The sequence below is a fragment of the Chrysochloris asiatica genome, unplaced genomic scaffold, assembly GCF_000296735.1.
Source record: "Chrysochloris asiatica unplaced genomic scaffold, ChrAsi1.0 scaffold00152, whole genome shotgun sequence".
Lineage (NCBI taxonomy): Eukaryota > Metazoa > Chordata > Mammalia > Afrosoricida > Chrysochloridae > Chrysochloris > Chrysochloris asiatica.
In genome coordinates this window covers 2,379,014-2,401,922 of record NW_006408670.1, presented here as the reverse complement: position 1 = coordinate 2,401,922, position 22,909 = coordinate 2,379,014, and positions in this window count along the sequence as shown.

Here is a 22,909-nt window from a genome sequence, read left to right as displayed (position 1 = left end):
GAGACAGGCTTCCATTTTCACACCTGTTATTTCTCAACTGGGATTAATCTTAGCAAGTGTTGGCTATCTATGTAATGCATAGCAGCTGTAATTGGCTCCTGTCTATATGGTGGCATCTTGTGGGGTATGCTTGTAGCTTGGCTATATGTCCACAATTGCTGTCTCTTCTTGGGTAACATAGGGAGAGAATGTTCCTACCCTCAGGAAAAAAGTAAGACAAAAAGAACCAAAAACAGATACATAATAAAAGCAGAGACAAAAAAAAAGAGCACACAACAACAAAAACAAAAGCGTAGCAGAATGTCCAGTAGCTTTACTGTGCAGGTCAGTATACGTGCACAGCAGAAACTTTCAAGGGTGTGTGGGGATGCCCACTCATTCAGCCCCTCCCTCTAGTCACCACCATGGATGTGTGCAGATAGATATTGAGAAATGAATGGAAGAAAGATTGTTCACAATTTTTATATCTGAGTATCAGTTAGGTATCTGCACATGCACAGCGTAATTTTCAAAATGATTGCTTCCTTGATATAGTAGTTGGTGTTGGCTCTTGCCTTTTATGTTGGGGCTTTATAGGTTGTGAATACGCTTTGACTGTATGTCTAGACCTGCTGTCTCTTGTTAGGTAAGGCATGAATAAAGGCTCCCCACCCCCCAAGTAGGAGAGTCAACTTTATGGCTAAATCCAATATTCAGACATCATAAGAAGGTGCCAACAGATTAACTTTGGAGACAGCTGGGGCTTTCAGGGATTTCCTCTTTGCTCTGTGGAGAAATTGTACCCTGTGCATGCAACACTGGACCTTTTTAGGGGTGCACTTCCACCTGCCTGAAGATGCCCTGCCTGGGCAGCAATGATGGGACAGGGGAGAGGAAGAAAGAAAAGTTAAAAAAAAAAAAAAAAGCCATCACACCTCTTTTTCCACATGTTTCTCCATGGCATTCACACTATATCAGCCTGACTGTGGTCCCACCCTCTGATCTCCATTCCATTATCTTTTAACTCCATTTTTCCATGAACTATTTGAAGCCCCTCAGCTGTTAAATTATTTATCATCCCTAGTTAGGAAAGCCTCTTAAATATTTTCATAACTATACTTATGAACTTAAATTGAAACAGAAATAAATCTAAGATAGAAGAAAACAGCTTCTGAAAAAGAGGCAATATGTAACTATTTGAGGAAGTGAGTGAAAACAAATAGTGTCTTGGTTGAAATGAGATTGCAGAATTTAAGAAAGCCTAGCAATCTCTAAAGTTCCGTTACTCTACTTTTCATTCTGCTTCTACTTTCCTCCCAATACCAATACTTGTCAATTAATTATCCTCTTAGGGATCTTGAGGATAATCAGCTACCCCTTAGAATTATCTTGCTCTTTGTGTCCTTTCTTATTTAACAAATTCATGTAGAGGAGAGATAATAGGATGGACTCTATTCTACTCACATTTGAAAAGCAATCGAATTGAATAGAATAAAGAAAGATCAAGCCCAATGTTAACTGAATGAGAAACTCAAGATAAACTTATTCCTATAAGTCATAAAACAGGCTCTTTCTTTTTTTTCAATTTATTGTACAATGATATGACATCTATACTTTTATAAGATATTAACTTAAAGAGTCTTAGGAATTACAACAGATGTTGCAGAGGGAAAAAGAAAGAGGAAGAGAAAGATATAGAGAGAGTAATAACTTTAGCAATGAATTATAGCAAAGTATCTTTAGCAATGAATCATAGAAGTGGACATGGTGAAACAAGTCTGACAAGATGGCAGACTAGGCAGATGAACTTCAAGGGCCCTCTACAAAAAAAGACTTGAGAGACCAAATTAATGAGACACAGATGGAAATACTTGAGCCTTGAACTTCAGAGGAAAGGTTATAGAAGTGGATTTCCAGAGTGCTTTCTGGAAAGAGAAGCTGAGCAAGGACATCAAAAATGTTTGAGGTATGACCACCTTTTGAGCACCTTTGGCAACAGAAGGTGGACTGGTAGAGCAGATTCATGCAGGTGATGGGAAAGGTGTGATTCCTTCTTCTTCTGTATGCGACCCTGGTGACCAGAGATGTAGCCAGCTGCCACCCTTATCCATCCCCAGCACAGACCCTGATCTCCAAGATTTTGAAGCCACATGATCGGCAGCCATGCCAGCATGAAGCAGAGGCCATCTGTGCAATTTTGTTGCCTGGATTCAGGTAGGCTTGTCTCCAGTCCTACAGAACCTGCAGAGCCACAAGGCCAGCCTTTAGTCACTCACCCTTGCCCAGTTGCCTTGTCATCCTAACAGACACTGAAACTAGCACCATCAAAGGCCTCCATGAACTATTTCAGGATTCACTGCCCTGAACATAGTTAACAATGAGGCTGATAAGAACTCCATTTTGGGTCAGGAACTCTGCTGTAACATCCCTCCCACATACACCTTATGAGCTTTATGGCTTGCAGGAGCTCCCCCCTCTCCAGAGTTTTCTCCTTTCTGGGTCCAACCCTATACCACCTGATCAACAATAGATATCAGCCAACACCAGCTAAACACACCCTAAATTGAATTCCACAGTGAATGAAATGGTATACCCACTTCCATTCATTAACTATATTCACAGGAGACAATTGTTGAGAACCTAAGAACACATCAACATAAATCAACAGTTAAATACAAATATGACAACCCCACAATGCTCTGGAAAACAAAACAAAACAACAAAAACAACCAGACAATTTTAGCTCACATGAAGAAATAAGAGAGAATAGCTGAAACAAATGACCAAGATGCAGGGCCAGACAACTTTTCTGAGGGAAAAAAGGTAATGAAACTAAATGAAAAAGAATTCAAAAGAATGATATTTAGGTATCTTCAAAAGATTAACAGAAAGATCAAAAAAAGCAAGGAGAACACAGAAGAAACTTTAGAAGAATTCAAGAAAACACTACAAGAAAAAACAGACCAAATAATTACAAAATTTAAAACAACACAAAGCCTGAAATTAGAAATACAGATTAATACTAATATTTCAGAAATGAACAATACATTAAAAGGACCAAGAAGTAGATTTGGAGCATAGGGAGTCGAGATTGGGAAGTTTGGTGATAAACCTCTCAATACAGTATTCTAGAAGTACAATCAGAGAAAAGAATGAACAATATCCAAAGAAAACCTAAGATACGATGAGGAGGAACAACTTTTGGATGATCAGAATTTCAGAAAAGGAAGAGAAATGCATAGCACAGCTAAAATTGTAAAGGAGTTTTTGGAAGAAAACTTCCCGAACATCATGAAATACCAGAATATATGCATACAAGAAGATGAAAGAACTGTAAGTAGGATAGATCTCAAAAGAAAATCACCAAGACATGTCATAATAAAACTTTTTTAAAACCAATGACAAGAAAAGAATCTTAGCGAACCTCATGAAAAACAAATAGTTACCTACAAAAGATAATCAATAAGACCAAGCTCTGATTGCCCAGGAGAAACCATGTATGGAGGAAGGCAATGGAATGACATGTATAAAACTATGGGGGGGGGGGCGGGGAAATTGCCAACCAAGAACCATACATATACCCAGTAAACTATCCCTCAAGGAAGAACATCAATGAAGCAGCGAGCTAAGCCCTACATCGTTCAGCAGACTCCTGTGAACCTGAGTGGAGACCTGGTCAGCCAGCAGCATGGCTAGACCTGGGGACTCATGAGCTCAGAGTCAATGACACAGCCACAGAGGACTAGAGTGGAGAGCGAAGTGTCCAGCTGTTAAGAGGAGAGCAGACAGACGCAAGAACACCCACACTTGTAGATGATACCCACTTGACCTGACTTCAATGACTGGATGAACAGAACTCAACACAAAGAAGAAAGAAGAGGAAAAAAACATTATCTAATACAATTTGATAAACTTGGCCTACACCTAAAACTGCAGTAGCTCAAAAGAGGAAACAAATCTTTGCTACAAGAATTATTCCCACCCCCTCCACACAAAGAGTAGACAGGAATGGGCAACTTGGACATTAGCTACCTAAAATGGGGGGAGGGGTACAAAGGTAAGAAGCTTACAAGCTTTCGAGAGGGAACCTAGATCCAAAGGGGATGGAGGAAGGTAGAATCTCCAGGAAGGTAGAGTCTCCAGCCTATCCAGGAAGGGCTGATGAAGTGAAATGCAGATGAGTCTCTTGTGATGCAATAGTGAAGAATTGTTATCAGGACTGATTGTGAGGGTTGGAAATCTAAAGGTGGACATTTTATAGCAAGAAGGGGAGTGATTAACTTTTCAGTCTAGGAGTGGAGGGCCCTGGGACCATCAATGGAAAAGAACAGAGAGCGAGACCCTACCCAGAGAAGCCGTTAGGCCTGAGATGGAGGCAGAGAAGATAACGTGAAGAGATGGAGTGGCTGGGGACTTGAGATCCAGAGAGGGAAAGGGACTGTGTGCTGAGAACCGTGGGAGGAGGAGGGGACAGGCTTGCAAGGTTGGGTGATGATGCATGAATAGGATGGTAACTATGGCAATGAAACGATGTATGATAGAATGAATGTAAAATTAATAAAAACAAACAAACAATATAGAGGGAATAGAAGCAAACATTGTTGAAAGATGATGCATGGAGTAGATTGTAATCATTGCAATGAAACAAAATATGATATCCAAAACTGATATTCTCCTACAATAAAAGCTCTTAAAAAAAAAAAAAAAAAAACTATCCCTCAAATACTATGATGAATTTAGGACATTTCCAGATAAGCAGAAATGTCAGGAATTTGTAACAACTAGACCAACTTTACAAACAATGGTAAAAGTGTTCTTTGAACTGAGAAGCAGCAACAGTAGGCAGCAACCTAAGGTTATCATACATGACACCACCCACAACTCAATCCAGATATGGAAGTATTTAAAGTAAAACAAAACTGCAAAATTGAAAATAGGGAACCAGAAGTATTAATTTATAATGAAGTCAACTAAAAAGCAAAAGGAGGGGAAAGTGTAGATACAGAACTTCCAAATGGCAAGGAAATCAAGTAGATTTCAAAATAAAACAGACTGTTTTAAATAGGGGTGGGGGGGCATAGCAGGGTAAACCTCAAGGAAAATTAATACAACTGTACTTCAAAAATAAAAAAAGAAGAAAATCAGAAATATTTCATGAACCTTAACAGAAATGAAAAGAAAGTCCACACATGGGCTCAGCACAGAGAATTATGTGGAACATCAAAACCAGCAACACCACACACACAAAAACAAAACACACACACAGCAAAATAACAGCAATCAGTGAATATCTATTGATAATTACACTGAGTATGAATGGATTAAATGCACCAGTCAAAAGACAGAGCAATGCACAAGAACACCCAAACTTGTAAGATAGTACCCATTTGACCTAGCCTCGATGACTTGATGATCAGAACTCAACTAGAGGAAGATAAAAAAAAAAAAATTGATAAAGGAAAAAAGTGTAAATTGCTACAATTTGATGAACTGGACCTATAGTTATGGTTGTAGTAGCTCAAAATATCAACGGAGAGGGAAGGAGTCTTCACATCAAGTATCAGTCCTATCCCTGCTGTATACAGGATTGATAGGGATGGGCAACTTCGATGATGACTACATAAAGGGGGGGTGCGGCTATAAAGGCACGAAGTGACTGGCTTACCAGTTTTTAAGAGAAATTTAGTTTCAGAGTGTGTGGGAGAAGGTAGAATCACCAGTGAATATTTTCATCTTGTTTAGACGGGCCTGGTGAAAAGCGATAGGGAAAAGATTCTTATGATTCAGTAGTGAGTAACTGTTACCATGACTAATTGAGATTGTCACAACTGTAAAGGTAGAAGTTTTGTAACAAAGGGTAAGTTTTTAATCGCATAGTCCTGGAACAAAGGACCTAAGACCATCAAGGGAGAAGAGCACGAGTGGAATGTGGGACCCTATCCAGAGAAGCAGCAACACCAGAGATGGAGGCAGAGATGATGACATGGAGAGAGAGAGCAGCTGAGGACTCTTTTGTTGTTGTTGTTGTCAGATGCCATCGAGTCGGAACCGACTCATAGTGACCCCATGCACAGCAGAATGAAATAATGTCTGATCCTGGGCCAACCTCACTACCGCTGCCACACTTGACTCCATCAATGATGGCACCTGGCCAATCCATCTTGTTGGGGGTCTTCCATTTCTTCTCTGACCCTCCATCTTACCCAGCATGATGTCCTTCTCCAGCGACTGTTCCCTCCTGACAATATGTCCAAAGTATGAGAGACGAAGCTTAGCAATCCTGGCCTCCAAGGAGCACTCTGGCTGCACTTCTTCCAAAACAGATCTATTGGTTCTTTTGGCAGTCCATGGCACTTTTAGTATTCTCCTTCAACACCACAACTCAAAGGCATCAATTCTTCTACGATCTTCCTTATTCACGGTCCAGCTTTCGCATCCATATGAGGTTATTGAAAATACCATGGCTTGGGTTAGGTGCACCTTAGTCCTCAAGCTGACATCTCTGCTCTTCAACAGTTTAAAAAGTTCCTGTGCAGCAGATTTGCCCAATGCAATACATCGGCTGATCTCTTGACTATTGCTTCTGCAAGTGTTCATAGTTGATCCAAGAAGAATGAAGTCCTTGACAACCTTAGATTCATGGAAATAGAAAGGCTGTGTGCTGGTGGCCAGGAAGCAAGCTTGCAGAATGTGCCCTTTGGTTGTTTAAATGATTATATATTCCTGAGTGTTTTTGTGTACACCCCTTCCCCCCCCCAAAAAAAAACACAACATAAAGTAGAGGAAATAGAAGGAAATAATGTTGAACAGATGAAAATGCACAGAGGAGATTTTAATCTTTGCAACAAAATGATGAGTGTAAAACTGATGTTCTCCCATGCAAACAATCACTCAATTTACAATATATATATATTTTAAAGGTTTTTATTGTGAATTGAGTGATAGTTCACAAGGTAGAACATCTGTTTTGCACTCAATCTATCATATTTTGCTAAACTACAATGATCACAATCCTCTCTGTGTGCCATTGGTTAATGCTATTTGCCTCTATTCCCACTTTGGGGTGTTTTGTTTTGTTTTTTGTTGTTGTTGTTTTTTTGGTGTACACAAAAACATGCAGGAATATATAAACGTTTAAACAACCAAAAGGCACATTCTGCAAGCCTGCCTCCTGGCCACTAGCACACAAGCTTTTTCTTTTCATGAGTCTAGAGTCTTCAGCTGCTCTCTCTGTCAATGTCATCATCTCTACCTTGTCTCTGGTGTCACTGCTTGTCTGGTTAGGATCCCGGGTTCCACTCATGCTCTTCTCACTTGATAGTCTTATGGTCCTCTGTTCCTGGAATGCAAGGTTAACTACTACCTCCCTTTTGTTACACAACTTCTACTTTACAGTTGCAACAGACACAATCAGTCATGATAACAATTACTCACTACTGAATCAAAAGAATCCTATCCCCATCTCCTTTCACCTTACCCATCTAGACAAGATGAAAACTTCCTCCTCATGCTCTGAAACTAAACTCTCTCTTGAAAACTTGTAAGTCAGCTACTTTGTGCCCTTGGTTTTAACACCCCTACCCCCAATTTTAGGTAGCCAGAGGTTCAAGCCAGATTCAGTAAAGGCCGTGGAATGAGGGATATCATTGCTAATGTCCGATGGATCTTGGCTGAAAGCAGAGAATATCAGAAAAATGTTTACCTGTGCTTTATTGACTACACAAAGGTTTTCGATTGTGTGAATCATAACAAGCTTTGGACAACATTTTGAAGTATGAGTATTCCAAAACACTTCATTGTGCTCATGAGGAATCTGTACCTGGACCAAGAGGCAGTTGTTCAAACAGAACATGGGAACACTGAATGATTTAAAATTAAGAAAGGTGTGTGACAGGGTTGTATTCTTTCATCATACTTACTTAGTCAACCTGTATGCTGAGCAAATAATCTGAGAAGCTGTGTTATATATAGAAAAACGTGGCATCAGGATTGGAGGAAGCCTCTTTAACAACCTGCGATATGCAGATGACACAACCTTGCTTGCTGAAAGTGAGGAGGACTTAAAACATTTACTGATGAAGATCAAAGAGCACAGCCTTTGGTATGGATTGCATCTCAATGTAAGGAAAACAAAAATCCTCACCACTGGATCAATAAACAACATTTTTATCAACGGAGAAAAGATTGAAGTTGTCAAGGACTTCATTCTTCTTGGATCAACACTCATGGTATCAGCAGTCAGGAAATCAAAGGACGTATTTCATTAGGCAAATCTGCTGCACAAGACTTTTTTAAAGTGTTGAAGAGCAAAGATGTCAGCTTGTGGACTAAGGTGTGCCTGACCCAAGCCATGGTATTTTCAATAGCCTGGACAATGAATAAGGAAGACTGTAGAAGAATTGATGCTTTGAAGTTATGGTGTTGGAGGAGAATATTGAAAGTGCAGTGGGCTGCTAAAAGAACCAATAGATCCATTTTGGAAAAAGGGCAGCCAGAGTGCTCCTTGGAGGCCAAGATGGCCATCTTTGTCTGTCATACTTCAGACATATTGTCAGGAGGGACCATTCGCTACATGTTTGGTAGGGTCAGAGAAAAAGAGGAAGACCCCCAATGAGATAGATTGGCCAAGTGGCAGCATCGATGGACTCAAGCGTGGAAACAGTAGTGAGGTTGGCCTAGGATTGGGCAGTGTCTCATTCGACTCGATGACACCTAACAACAACAATGTCTCAGATGCCCATCCCTATCCACCCTTTATACTGAGAGGAATAGGCTTGATCCTTGATATGAAGACTCCTTCCCTTTCAGTTGGTATTTTGAGCTACTACATCAAAATTGGTTATTTGAGCTACTACATCAATAAGTACAGGAGTCTTTGTGTGGTGCTGTGGGTTAATGCGCCAGACTGCAAATGTGTTTGAACTGCCAGGTCGCTGGTTAAAGCTTGCCAGCCACTCCTCGGAAACCCTATACAGGGTTGCTATGGGTCAGAACCGACTCGATGACACTTAAGAACAACAACATCCGTAAATAAACATCAAGTTTGTCAAATTATAGCAATTTATACTTGCTTTCTGTATCAAATTTCTTTACTTCCTCGAGTCAAATTCTGATCATCAAGCCATCCAAGCTAGGTCAAATGGGTGCTATCTGCAAGTTTGGGCTTTCTTGTGCACCCTCCCACCCACTTCATATCACCTAGATGCTTCACGTTCAGCTCTAGTCCCCAATGACTAGGTAAGTGTTTATGGGTTCAGGAGTTCCCATGTCTCCCCAAACTTCAGACCCATTAGCCCTTCTTCTCTCTCTTCTCAACGTCTACAGGAGTCTATGGAATATGGTCAGACTCAGCCCATGTCTTCATTACTGCCTTTCCCCCACTTGAACTCACACATAGACCTGCACAGTCACCAAGGAACTTGCAGGCCTATTAGTGTGTTCCCTTTGAGTTTCAGTGTTGGAAAGGGGGTTTGTCCTGAAGCGACTTGATGACTTGCCTTGATGGCTCCCAGGCAAACAACTTGCTTGCTGGGTTGTTGTTGTTGTTGTTGTTTTTTCCTGCTGTTGGTCTTTCTTTCAAGAAGTATCTTCTGTTCCTTTAGCCCCTCTAGATTGGTCTATGTTAGATTTATTCTTATTTTCATCCTCTTTTCTTTTCTTAGATTTGCCAGTGATTCGCCAATTTTCTTAATCCTTCCAAAGAACTATCTTCTTGTTTAGTTGATTCTTTAAATTGTTTTTCTGTTTTCTACTTTATTTATTCCTGCTCTAATCATTAACTTCTCCTGGTGATTGTAGGCTTACTTTGCTCTTCTTTTTCTAAGTGTTGGAAATGTTATCTTCATATATTGATCTTGGTTCTTTCTTCTCTTTTGATGTGTGCATTATTGCTCTAAATTGCCCTTTAAGCACTACTTTTGCTGTGTCCCAAAGGTTTGAGTATGTTGTGTTTTCCTTCTCATTTGATTCAATTAATTTTTTAATTTCATTTTTTAGTGGCTCTATTTACCAATATCTTTTAAGCAGGTGTTATTCAATTTCCATGTACTTGATTCCCCCTCTCACCTCTTGATCTTCCTATTGTTGATTTCTTATTTTGTAGTATTGTGATCTGAAAAGATGCTTTGGAGTATTTTTTCTTTTTTTTAATTTACTGTGGCTTGCTTTTTGGCCTAACATAAAGTCTATTCTGGAGAATATTCCATGTGCACTGGAAAATAATATATATTTTGTTATTGTTGGTTTGAGTGCTCTGTATAAATCTAAGAGGTCAAATTAGTTGATTGTGTTGTTTAGGTTGTTCTGTTTCTTTGTTGACTTTGTTCCTAGTTGTTCTGTCCTTTTTCAAAAGTGGTGTATTAAAATTTCCAAATATTATTGTAGATTTGTTTATTTCTTTCTTCAGTTCTGTTAGGGTTTGCTTTATATATATTGGGGCCTTTTCACTGGGAGCATAGACATTTATTATGGTTATCATAATGATAATCTTCAAATGATGCTTTAATGATGAAATAATGTCCTTTGTCTCTTATGCTGGTTTTTGCCTTAAAGTTAGTTTTATTGGAAATTAATATTGTCACTCCTGATCGATTTTTATTGCCTTTAGCTTGATATTTTTTCCATCCTTTGATTTTTAATCTATTTTCATCTTTATATGTAAGATGCATCTTCTGTAGACAGCATGATGAAGGATCGTGATTTCTTATCCATTTAGTTGATCTCTTTCTATTGACTGGTACATTTAATCCATTGACATCCAATGTAGGTATCGATAAATTTGAATTGATTACAGTATATTTATTGCAATCAATTGCTTGTGGGTTATCTTTTCATTTTCTTCATCAATGTTTTAATGCTCATTAAATCTTTTTTTATTTTTTTGTTTCTTGTTTTGATGATAAGGTGTATTATTTTTTTTATGTTCCCTGTAACTTACTAATATCTTTTCCAGTTTAAAACAGTGTGTTTTATCTTGAAATCTCTATGATTTCCCTGCCATTAAGTAGTTCTGTAACTATAGTCTTTCCTCTTTTGGCATTGCAGTTGTCTTCATTATAAATTGATATTTCTAGTTCCCTGTTTTCAGTCTTGTAGGTTATTTTTACTTTGGATACTTCTATATCTTGATTTCCATCACTTACTGTACTGCAGTGGCTTGCATGTAGCTCTGATGCTTAAAGCTATGCCACTGGTATTTTTAATGATGGCAGGGCCACCCATGGTGGACAAGATTTCAGCTGAGTTTACCAGCTAAGATGGACTCAGAAGGACAGGCAGAGTATTCCCGTTTATTTAACCACTGAAAATCTTATGAATAGCAGTGAAACACTGTCAGGGCAAAATATTGAATACTGAAACATGATTAATAGCACCAGAATATTGTCAGATATACTGCCAGAAGATGAACCCCTCAGGTTGTAAGACACTCAAAATAAGACTGGGGAAGAACTGCTTACTCAAATATAATTGACTGTGATGACACAAATGGAGTAAAGCTTTCAGGACCTTCATTTGCTGATGGCCCACAACTCAAAATGAGAAAAACATCTGCAAAAATCCATTAATAATTGGAACATGGAGTGTGCAAAGTATGAATCTAGGAAAATAGAAAGTTGTCAAAAATGAAATGGAATGCGTAAATATTGATATCCTAGTTATTAGTGAGCTGAAATGGACTGATATTGGCCATTTTGAGTCTGACAACTACATGGTTTATTATGCCAGGAATGGCAAATTAAAGGGGAATGGTGTCACATTCATGATCAAAATGAACATTTCAAGTTGTATCCTGATGTATATGCTACCTGTGATAGGATAATATCCATACACCTGCAAGAAAGACCAGTTAATACTGCTATTATACATATTTATGGACCAACCACTAAAGCCAGTGATGATGAAACTGAAGAATTCTACCAATTTCTTAATTCTGAAATTGATCAAACTTGCAATCAACATGTATTGATAATTACTTGTGATTTAAATGCAAAAATTGGAAACAAAGAGGAAGGATCAGTAGTTGGAAAATGTGGGCTTGGTAAGAGAAATGATGCTGGAGATTGCATGATAGAATTTTGCAAGACTGATGATTTCATCATTGCAAATACCTTGTTTAAACAACAAAAAATATGATTATACACATGGACTTTACCAGATGGAATACACAGAATCAAATTGACTACATCTGTGGAAATATGGTGGAAAAGCTCCATACATCCTCAGCCAAAACAATGCCATTGGTAAACTTTGGAACAAATCAGCAATTTGCTCATATGAAAGTTCAGGCTGAAACTGAAGAAAATGAAAACAAGTCCACGAGAGCCAAAATATGATATTGAACATATGCCATGTGAATTTAGAGATTATCTTAAAAATATATTTGATACATTAGACACAAACGACTGAAAGCCAGAAGAATTGTGTGGTGTCATCAAGAACATCATACAGGGGTATCTACTCTTCATGATGGACAAGACAGTCGAGACTGCTGGCTTTCTGTTTTTGTCGCTTGGATTGATGCTGCTACTGTGATTGACTACAGTGACAGGCAGCAAACTCTCATTTCAGTTTGGCAACCACAAGGAATCTCACTAACTTCTCTGGAATAGAAGACCCTAGGACCATCAAGGGAAAAAAACAAGTGTAATGTGGGACCCTATCAAGAGAAGCAGAGACACCTGAGATGAAGGCAGAAATGAGGACATGAAGAGACATAGAAGCTGAGGACTGTAGACTCATGTAAAGAGAAAGGCTGTGTGCTGGTGACCAAAAAGCAGGCTTTCAGAATGTGCCCTTTGGTTATTTAAATGATTATAAACTCCTGAGTGTTTTTATATACATCCACCACCACCCCTAAAAAAAACAAAACAGGGAATAGAAGCAAATACTGTTGAATGATGATGCACAAAGGAATTATAATCATTGCAATGAAATGTTCTCTCATATAAACAATCACTCAATTCACAGTAAAAACTTAATAAATAAAAAGAACACCATACAGGATGAAAGCAAAAGATCATCAAGAAGACAAGGATGAGGAAAGAAAAGACCAAAATGCTTATCAGAAGAGACTCTGAATCTCGCTCTCCAAGTGTAGAGATGTTAAAACAAATGGAACAAATAAGTAGGTAAAATTACTGAACAGAAAATTTCAAAGGTCAGCTCAAGAAGAGAAAGTCAAGTGCAAAGAACAGGTATTAGAATACTAAAAGCAAAGAACACACTTAACATTTCTCAAGCTAAAATAAATGAGACTAAGGCGTTGTGCGTGTGTCAGTGCATGGACTGCCCCCTGACCAGAACATCGCTCACCTCCCGCAGTCAGTGGAACCAGTAATCTGACGTGAGAAAAGCATAGCTGAGGAGCTGCTGCTTTTCACTCAAGGCTCCAGAAGGAACAAACATAAAACAGATCTGTGATCACACTGCAGCCTCCAGAGTATGAAAATAAATGCTTTTTGCTAAATTAAAGTGCTGGTGAAAAATATTGAATATATCACCAACTGCCAGAAGAGTGAGTAAATCTGTTTTGGAAAAAGTATGGTCAAATTGCCCCTTAGAAGTGAGGATGGTGAGACTTGGTCATACTTTGGACATGTTGTCAAGAGGGAGCAGTCTCTGGAGAAGGACATCATGCTTGGTAAAGTGGAGGGTCAACAAAAGAGAGGAAGGCCTTTAATGAGCTAGATTGACACAGTAGCAGCATTAATGGGCTCAAATATAACACAAATTGTGAAGATGATGCAAGACCAGGCAGTATTTCGTTCTGTAGTACATAGGGTCAATATGGGTTGGAACCAACTTGACAGCAGCTAACAACAACCTTCAGATAGACGTCAACTTCAGTATCCATTTCTGAGAAAAAAACTCTCCTTCCCCTTCAAATGGGATCAAGTCCCTTTTGCCCTCTCTGTTATCATAGTCTATCCACTCTGAAATAAAACGGTTGATAGTGGGATCTTCTGATGACTTTCTTTCACCTGATCAGACTGTCAGCTTTCTGAGCACAGCTTGCTCTGTTACATCAGCTTCTGGCCCTAAGGTCTAGCATAAATGTGCACTAGATTTTTTTCAGATGAACAGAGAACTGACGGATGGATGGGTGGATGGGTACATGGGCCAGGCCTGGAATGGCTATTTATCTCACCCCCTACTAATCCACCCTTGTCCCTAGTACCAAGTTTCTAGAACTAGCTTCAGCTTATTCTGTGATTTCAAGTTCCTTCTCATCTGAGTCTCAGTTCCCTTATGAGGAGATGCAATTGGAACTGCTTCATCCAAAACAACAGCTATTAGTCATGTTTGGTTATTGAGAATTTGATATACATTTAGTATGAATGAGGGAATAGCTGAATTTTTCAAATTCAATTTGAAATTTGAAAATATACTCAATGTAATTATTGGAAAACTCTAGCATGTTTGGGACAACTTGAGTATATGAATCTACTTTTATCAGCTGTGAATTTTATAAAATCTAAATATAGATCTAGTATTTATAATTAGAATTGGGCTGTTAATATAACAATATGCTGTTGGTATAACATGTACTCTGGATTTTGAGGTTTTAGTACGACAAAAAGAATGTAAACTATAATTATAATAAATTATATATTGATTGTATGTTGAAATGTTAATTTTTTTAATATATTGAGTTAAATAAAATATACAAGGGGGCTTCAAAAAGTTTGTGGACAAAATAGACTGAAAAGTTCATGGAAATTTCACATTAGAATGCCCTGGATAGAGTGGTAGAAAATATAGAAAGAAACTAAAAGATCATAAAAAATGACCAAGCTTATTGGTCAGATAGAAACAGAAGGAATGTGAGACTATGGCCCTCAGCCACCCTTCAGATCTGGAACTGAAGTCACTCCTGTGGCTCAATTTTTGGCCAAGCAGTAGAAAGTTATATATAGAGAACAACAACACTACTGAGGTATACATACCACAGAATGGTCAATCAGTCTAATTCAAAAGGGCAGCATTTACCCAAGCACAAAATTCAGAAGGGATCTTAATAATGAGGAAATTGCAATCATTAGGATGAAACAAAATGTGTGATTTCCTGAATGTTAAACTGATGATCTGCTCTGTTAACCTTCGCTCAATAAAAAGCTTAAAAAAAAAAAAAAAAGACTGAAAAAAAAATTCAAGCCATGACTTGCAGTATTGAAGGATTCATCGGGCAAACTATTGAATGATGTTAAAAACATCAAAATAATATGGAAGGGGACTTCTAGTTTTGGAGTCAGCAGAGGCACAGTCAGGTAGGACAGGGTCCGGGGTGGGGGTGGGGGGGCTGAAAACCCAGAGAAGCTGCTTTCATGGAACAGCTCCAGGGCTCTAGACCAAGCATAAGGTGCAGGACATCAATTTCTTGCACCCACCAGTGGAAAAATCAGCTAAAGGAGGTATGGGAGGATTCTACATATTTTTTCCTCCTCTTCCTTGTCATGCCTTCTTTGCCCAGCCTGGATACCTTCAGGTGGGTGGGCACGAATCCCCCAAAGGGACCAGCATTGAGCACACAGTTTTCCCACAGCACAGAGAGAAAGAGCCCCAATTGGTCCCACAGACTAATTCTTTGGTAGCTGCTTATGATGTTTGACTCTGGGTCCCAGTCCTAAAGTTAACTTATGCAGGACCCTATACACCTGCCTAACCAGCAAGAAAAAAGCAGGTCTGGCCAGACAGACAAACCATATGAACACTCTGTAAAACCCCAAAATAAAAGGATGCAACTATTTTGAGAATTACACTGTGCACACACAGATACCTAACTGACCTTCAGAGACAAAAAACATAGACAGTCTTTCTCCCATTAACTTCTCAGTATCTGTGCATCTCTACAGTAGTGACTAGAGGAGGGGCCTAATTGAGTGGTCACCCCCACCCACTGCTGGAGGTTTCTATGGTGCACTCACATTACCTGTGCAGCAAAGGCGACTGGAGAGTCAACTACAGTTTTATTTCTTATTGTGGTGTTTTTTGTCTCTGCTTTTATATTGCTTCTGTTTTGGGTCCTTTTGATCACACTTTTTTCCTGGAGGTGACAGCTTTATCATCTTAAGTTACTCAAGAAGAGACCGCAATCCAGGCCATATAGCCAAGTTACAAGCATACGCCATAATATTACACGCAAAAAGGCAAGCCTATCTCCTGATCATATGCACCAGGAGACACTCAGTAAGCTTAACAATATAGCAACAAACATCCATTTAGGCATTAAAAACCTGCCTAACTACTGAAAATGACAACAAAAACACAACAAAACATCTCAAAACCTGTCCAAAAGCAGAAAACAGTAACTAAGACAAATGAGCTGAAGGCAGACAAAGGCTTTCCAGAAGAGGAAAGCAGGCTTTCAATTTGCTTGAGAAGGAATTCAGAAGAATGATATGGAAACAAATGCAAATATTCTGAAAGAGGGTGGAGGAAAATAAGGAAGAAGTCAGGAAAGTACTACAGGAGAAATCAAACAAGATCGCTACATCACTGGAAACAATTCAAAACCTGCATAAAGAGGTCCAGGTGATTAATAATAAAATATCAGAAATGAAGGGGAAAGGAGCAGGATTGAAGAGATGAAAGCTAGAACCAGCAAGCTGGAAGACAAATATCTCATTACTGCTAAGATAGAAGAACAAGCAGAAAAAGGGAAAAAAAATATCTGAAGAGAGTCTTAGATTCATGCTGGATCACATAAAGACGAAAAACTTAAAATTTATTGGCATTCCGGAACAGGACAAATCAGAGAAGTCCACAGAGGAGATAGTTCAAGAGCTTCTGGAAGAAAATTTTCCTAACATCTTGAAGGCTGAGAAGATAAATATTCAAGAAACCAAATGTAAACCAGGAAGGATAGACCCCAAAAGAAAATCACCAATACATATCATACATAATAAAGCTCTTCACAATAAAAGACAAGGAGAGAATCCTAAAAGCAGCCAGGGAAAAGAGAAGCATTAATTACAAAGGCAAGAAAACCAGGTTAAGCTCTGACTTCTTGGCAGTAACCAAGCAGGTGAAAAGGCAATGGGGAGACATATATAAAACCCTAAAAGGAAAACAAAACAAAACAAAAAACTGCCAACCAAGAATCATCTAGCCAGCAAAACTGCCAATCAAATACAATGGTGCAATCAAAACATTCCAGGATAAACAAAACCTAAGAGATTTTGTCAAAGCCAATCCAACACTTCAAAACATCGTAAAGGGAGTTCTTTGGACTGAAAACCAACAAGAACAGACAACAACCAGAGATTGACAGACATGGCAACACCACCTGAAACTCAGACGGCAGATAGCAGAGTCCAGAACAGAACAAAATTAAAACAACAAATTCAAAGGAGCTGCGAGATCAACTGAAGATCAAAATAATAATAACAATGTCAAAGAATGGGAAAATATAGGAACAGAGATACAGGTGGTGAGGAAGTCAGGTACTTTACAGAATACTATAGACTGTCTTAGGAGCTCTGGTTGTGTAGTGGTTACTGCTCCCATAAAGATTTACCGCCTTGGAAACCCTGTAAAGGGTCGCTATGAGTCGGAACCGACTGCACAGCACATTACAACAACAACAACATAGACTGTCTTGAATGGAGGGAAAAGTTCGTATACGGTAACACCAAAGAAAACTAATACTTCACAACTTACCATGAAAATGAACATCAAAGAAGAACATGGAAACATGAAAACTAAGAAGAAATCGACAAGAAATAGCACAAAAAACCACAAACTCAGCACAAGAAGGCATGCAGAACAAAAGAACGAACAACACTACCAAAAATTAACATAATGACAACAATTGATTCATACCTATCGATAATTACATTGAAAGTCAATGGATTAAATTCACCAGTGAAGAGACAGAGAGTGGCAGAATGGATAAGTAAACAAGACCCTTCAATATGCTGCCTGCAAGAGACACACCTTACACACAGACAGAAACAGACTAAAAGTTAAAGGATGGAAAAATATATACCAAACTAACTGCAGTAATAAACAAGCAGGAGTGGCAATTCTAATCTCTGATAAAGTAAACTTTAAGACAAAAAACAGCATAAGAGATAAAGAAGGACACTATCTAATGATCAAAGGGTCAATTGAGCAAGACGAAATAACTATAATAAATACGCTCCCAATGAAAGAGCACCAAGATATATGAAGCAAACCCTACTAGAATTGAAGAAATAAATAAATAAATCTACAATTATAGTTGGAAATTTTAATACGTAACTCTCGAAAAGGGACAGAAAAACCAGAAAGAAACTCAACAAAGTTACAGAGGAACTAAACAGCACAATCAACCAACTTAACCTCATAGGTGTATACAGAGCATTCAACACAACAACAGCTCAATATACAATCTTCTCCAGTGCATATGGAACATTCTCCAGAATTGACCCTGTGTTAAGTCACAAAGCAAGCCTCCATAAATTGAAAAACATCAAAGTACTACAAAGCATCTTTTCAGACCACAATGCTATAAAACTAGAAATCAACAATAGGAATACCAAGGAAATGAAGTCGAATACATGGAAACTGAACAACATCCTGCTCTAAAGTGACTGGGTAAAAGAAGAAATTGAACAGGAATTCACAAAGTTCCTAGAAACAAACGAGACTGAAAACACAACATACCAGAATCTATGGGACACGGTGAAAGTGGTGCTGAGAAGACAGTTTATTGTGATAAATTTGCACATCCAAAAAGAAGAAACAACCAGAATTAACATATTAGCACAGCATCTCCAACAATTAGAAACCGACCAACTAAGGGAACCTACAGTCACCAAAAGAAAAGAAATAATAAAGATAAGAGCAGAAATAAATGAGATGGAAAACAGAAACACTATAGAAAGAATCAACAGGACAAAAAGCTGGTTCTTTGAAAAGATTAATAAAATTCACAAACCATTGTCAAACCTAACAAAAGAAAAGAGGGAGAAGACACAAATAACTCTCATTAGAAACTGCATGGGCGATGTCACAATGGAACCAAACAAAATCAAAAGAATAATAGCAGACTATTATGAAGAGATGTACTCCAACAAATTAGAAAACTTAGAACAGATGGATACATTTTTAGAAAAACACGACCTACCTAAAATTACATGGAGTGAAGTAGAAGACTTGAACAGACCCATAACAAAAGAAGAAATAGAACAGGTCATTAAAAATCTCCCAACCAAAAGAAGTCCAGGCCCAGATGGCTGTCACCAATTCTACTCAAATTATTCCAGGATCTAGAAAAGGATGGAAAACTTCCTAATACTTTTCATGAAGCAAGCATATCCCTCATATCAAAATCAGGGAAGGACATCACTAAGAAAAAAAATATAGAGAGACAAATATCCCTCATGAACATAGATGCTAAAATTCTCAGCAAAATCCTAGCCAACAGAACCCAGGGGCACATTAAAAAAAATAATACATCATGTCCAAGTGGGTTTCATAAAAGAGATACAAGCATAGTTCAACATTAGAATAACATTCAATGTAATCCACCATATAAATAAGAAAAAGTAAAAGAACCACATGATCATATCAATTGATGCAGAAAAGACATTTGACAAAATCCAACATCCATTCTTGATAAAAAAAACATTCAACAAAGTAGGAATTGAAGGGAAATTCCTCAACATAATCGAGAGCATATATACAAAACCAACAATCTACATTACTCCCAATGGAGAGAAACTGGAAGCCTTTCCTCTGTGAACAAGAGCCAGACAAGAATGCCCTTTGTCACCACTCCTATTCAATATTGTTTTGGAAGTCTTAGCCAAACCTATATGGCAAGATAGAGAAATTAAAGACATCCAAATTGGCAAAGAGGAAATAAACTCAATCTATTTGCATATGATATGATCCTATACATAGAAAACCCCAATGACTCTGCATAATAACTACATGACCTCATGAGAGATTCAGCAAATTGGCAGGTTATAAGATTAACACACAAAAATCAGTTGGATTCCTCTATAGTAACAACGACAGCACTCACTGAAAAGGACATTAGGAAAACGATACTATTTACAATAGCCGCTCAAAGGATGAAATATTTAGGGATAAACATAACCAGAGAAACAAAGGACCTATACAAAGAAAACTACAAAACATTACTACAAGAAACCAAAAGAGACATACAAAAGTTGAAGTATATACATGTTCCTGGATAGGAAGACTCAACATCATGAAAATGTCAAAACTGCCCAAAGCAATTTACACATATAATGCAATCCCAATCCAGATTCCAACGACATTCTTCAAAGAGATGGGAAAAAAAGAAAAAAAAGCGATTACAAACTTTATATTAAAAGGAAAGAGACCCAGGAGAAGCAAAGCACTACTTAAGAAGAAGAACAAGGTTGGAAGCCTCTCACTCCCCGATTTCAAATTTTACTACATGGCTACAGTGGTCAAAACAGCCTGGTACTGGTACAATGAAAGATATGTTGATCAGTGGAACAGAGTTGAGAATCCTGAAATTAATCCATCCACATACAGCCAACTGATTTTCGACAAAGTACCATGGTATATTGCATGGGGAGGAGATACTCTCTTTAACAGATGGTGCTGGCAAAACTGGAAAGCGATATGCAAAAGATTGAAACAAGACTTTTACCTCATGCCTTATATAAAAACCAACTCAGCATGGATTAAAGAACTAAATGTGAACCCCAAAATTATGAAGGTCATCAATGAAAAAATAGGGACAAATGTGAGGGCTCTAATTCAAGGCACACACAGACTACCAAACATTTTGAAAACTACACAAACAAAAGTAGACAAAATAAATTATTGGGACATACTAAAAGTTAAAAACTTATGTGCATCAAAAGACTTCACCAAAAGAGTAAAAAGGGAACCCACAGAATGGAAAAAAATATTTTGCAATGACACATCAGACAAGAGGCTAATTTCTAAAATACATAGGAAACCATAACACCTCTACAAGAAAAAGACAAATAACCCAATTTAAAAATGGGCAAAGGACATGAACAAACACTTCAGCAAGGAGATCTGGGCAGCCAACAAAATTATGAAGAAATGTTCACAATCACTAGCCATTAGAGAGATGCAAATCAAAACAACAATGAGTTATCAACTCACACCAGCAATAACAGCAAAGATCAAAAAATTAGAGGACAATACATGCTGGTGAGGATGCAGAGATTGGGACCCTCCTACATTGTTGGTGGGATTGAAAAATGGTCCAATCACTCTGGAAAGCAATATGGCTCTTCCTCAGAAGATTGGAAATAGAAATACCTTATGATCCAGCAATTCTTCTACTTGGTATTTACCCACAAGAAATATGAGCCATAACACAAGTAGAAATATGCACACCAATGTTCATAGCAGCATTATTTACAATAGCAAAAAGATGGAGACAGCCTAAGTGACCATCAATTGAAGAATGGGTAAACAAACTGTGGTGCATACACACAATGGAATACTATGCTACCTTGAAGAACAAAAAAGAAGGTGCCAACCACCACATAACATAGATGAACCTTGAGGACATTATGCTGAGTGAAATTAGTCAGTCACAGAAGAGGAAATACTGCATAGGACCATTATTGTAAAAGATTAAGAAAAAGAACCCACCCTAAAAGGGGAAAAAAAAAATTATATATATATATATATATATTTGGTGATCACTGGGATGTATGGGATGAGGTGGAGGGAGGGAGCACAGGGTAGGGTATAGACACAGGATAACTTGGGTGCTGGGGGGCAGGGTGGCAATACACAAGAAGTGGGAGGGGCATAGAAGAAGAAGGCCATGAGAGTGCAGTTATTCAGGTTTACATGGACTAAGTGGGACAGAGGTAAGTGATGATGTATGCACAACCTTGGAACAACAGGACTCCGGGTTACAGGGATTGAGGCATGGTTTGAATGGGTAAAAGAGGGGAATAATGTTAAGATGCTTGGCTGTCTTTTGATTCTTGGTTTCCCTTACTTACCATTGTAAAATAAACACTTGAGGGGGAGAGAAAGGAATAACCAGAAACAATAGAAAGCTTGTAAGTCTGTCTTCAACCTATACCTGATTGGAATACCTTAAAGGGGTCTAGAAGTTGCCCAGTGAAAGAGGCTTCCTATGAAGCCTTTGCATTGCATAAGACCATAGGTGGAATCCTGAACTCCATTCAGAATCTACAGAGGTGGGAAATTTACACTTGAAAGGACAAGTAGACCAGCCTGGAGTGGCTAGAAGAACAGAAGAGACTTCTTGAAAGAAAGACCGGCAGGAAAAATAAAAAACAATAACGGCAGTCTGATTGACTACTAAAAGAACAAGCAAGCTATCCTCCCGGGAGCCATCAAGGCAAGTGGTCGGGTCCCCTCAAAGCAAACCCCCTCCAAGTCAGAGACTCAGGGGAAATACATGAGCGGGCATGTGGTCTGGCTGGTGATCACGCTGGTCACCGATAAGGGGAAGAGAAGGAAAAACAGCAATGAAGTTGTGAGCTGTTTCAGACCACATTCATCAGACTCCTGTGAACCCATGTGGAGCCCTGGTTGGCTAGCAATATGGCAAGACATCCTGGGCCCAGAGGCAGTGACATGGCCACAGAGGACTAGAGTGGAGCGTGAAGTGTCCAGCTGATATGAAGTGAGGGGTGATGTACAAGAACACCCATACTTCAAAGCAGATGGGAGAACAATTAGACAGGTCTCAATGGGCTAAGTGAGACAGAGGTAAATAATGATATACGCACAACTTGAGAACTACAGAGTTTTGCGATACAGAGATTGAGCCATGGTTGGAATGTGGAAAAGGGGGGAACAATATTAAGATGCTTGGCTGTCTTTTGAATCTTGGTTTTCCTTGAATTATATTATAAAATAGACACTGGAGGGTGAGAGAAAGGAATAGAGAAAAGCATCACCATAGAAAGCTTGTAAGTCC